The sequence below is a fragment of the Colobus angolensis genome, unplaced genomic scaffold, assembly GCF_000951035.1.
Source record: "Colobus angolensis palliatus isolate OR3802 unplaced genomic scaffold, Cang.pa_1.0 Scaffold30, whole genome shotgun sequence".
Classification (NCBI taxonomy): Eukaryota; Metazoa; Chordata; class Mammalia; order Primates; family Cercopithecidae; genus Colobus; species Colobus angolensis.
In genome coordinates, this window is record NW_012116266.1 from 1,460,313 (window position 1) to 1,461,466 (window position 1,154).

Consider the following 1,154-nt stretch of genomic DNA (forward strand, 5'->3'; position numbering starts at 1 on the left):
TCTCTCTCTCTCTCTCTCTCTCTCTCTCTCTCTCCTTTTTTAGACAGGGCCTCACTCTGTCACCAGGCCAGAGTGCAGTTGTGCAATCATAGCTCACTGCAACCTCCTGGGCTCAAGGGATCCTCCCACTTTAGCCTCCTGAGTAGCTGAGACTACAGGGACCTGTCACCATACCCAGCTAATTTTTATTTTGTATTTTATATTTTTAATATAATTTCAACTTTTATTTTAGATTTGGGGGTACATATGGAGGTTTGTTTCCTGGATACATTGTGTAATGCTGAGGTTTAGGGTACAATTGATCCCAAAACCCAGGTACTGAGCATAGTACCCAATAGTTCATTTTCATTTTTCAACCTTTTCGCCCTTTTCTCTCCCCTCTAGTGATCCCCAGTGTTTATCGTTGCCATCTTTAGGTCTGTAAGTACTCACTGTTTAGCTCCCACTTATAAGTGAGAACATGTGGTATTTGATTTTCTGTTCCTGTGTTGATTTGCTTAGGATTATGGCCTCTAGCTGCACCCAAGTTGCTGCAAAGGACACAGTTCATTCTTTTTTATGGCTGCGTAGTATTCCATGAATTATATATGTACAACATTTTCTTTAACCAATCCACCATTGATGGGCACCTAGGTTGATCCCACATCTTTGCTACTGTGAATAGTGCTGCAATAAATATATGAGTACATGTGTCTTTTTGGTAGAACAATTTATTTTCTTTTGGATATATACTCAGCAGTGGGATTGCTGGGCCAAATGGTAGCTCTGTTTTAAGTTCTTTGAGAAATCTCCAAACTGCTTTCTACAGTGGCTGAACTAATTTACATTCCCACCAACACTGTATAAGCATTCCCTTTTTTCTGCAGCCTCCCAGCATCTGTTTTTTATTTTTTGTTTTTTATTTTTGCAGAGACAGGGTCTTACTATGTTGCCCAGGCTGATCTCAAACTCCTGATTTCAAGCCATCCTCCCATCTCAGCCTCCCAAAGTGGTGGGATTACAGCCTGCACCCAGCCTGGTGTTTTTTGACATGTTTAGAATAGCCATTCTGACTGGTGTGAAATGATATCTCATTGTGGTTTTGATTTACATTTCTCTGATGATTAGCAATGTTGAGCATTTTTTCATGTTTCTTGGCCACTTGTATGTCTTCT